Here is a 737-nt window from a genome sequence, read left to right on the forward strand (position 1 = left end):
CACATGTGGGGTATTGGCGCATTCATAAGAAAGTGGGGAACATGTTTTGGGGTCCATTTTGTTGTGTTATTTCTTCTAAAAGTGAATAAATTTGGGGTAGAGCAACATTTTAGGTAAAATTTTATTTTTTGCTTTTTTTCCATTCCACATTGCTTTAGTTCCTGTGAAGCACCTGAAGGGTTAATAATTTTCTTGGATGTGGTTTTGAGTACTTTGAGGGGTGCAGGTTTTAGAATGTTGTCACTTTTGGGTATTTTCTGTCCCTTAGACCTCTCAAAGTCACTTCAAATGGGATGTGGTCCCTAAAAAAATGGTTTTGTGAATTTTGTTGAAAAAATGGGAAATTGCTGATGAACTTTGAACCCTTCTAACTTCCTAACCCCAAAAAATTTTGTTTCAGAAATTGCGCTAATGTAAAGCAGACATGTGGGAAATGTTATTTATTAACTATCTTGTGTGACATAACTCCCTGGGTTAAGGGCATAAAAATTAAAAATTTGAAAATTGCCAAATTTTCAAAATTTTCATAAAATTTCCGATTTTTTCACAAATAAAAGCAAAAAATATCGTTCTAAATTTGTAACTATCATGAAGTACAATATGTCACGAAAAATCAATGTCAGAATCACGGGGATCCGTTGAAGCGTTCCAGAGTTATAACCTCATAAAGGCATGCTGGTCAGAATTGCAAAAAATGGCCTGGGCATTAAGGACAAAACTGGCTTCGTCCTTAAGGG

The sequence above is a fragment of the Anomaloglossus baeobatrachus genome, chromosome 5 (assembly GCF_048569485.1).
Source record: "Anomaloglossus baeobatrachus isolate aAnoBae1 chromosome 5, aAnoBae1.hap1, whole genome shotgun sequence".
In the NCBI taxonomy this organism is placed as follows: domain Eukaryota; kingdom Metazoa; phylum Chordata; class Amphibia; order Anura; family Aromobatidae; genus Anomaloglossus; species Anomaloglossus baeobatrachus.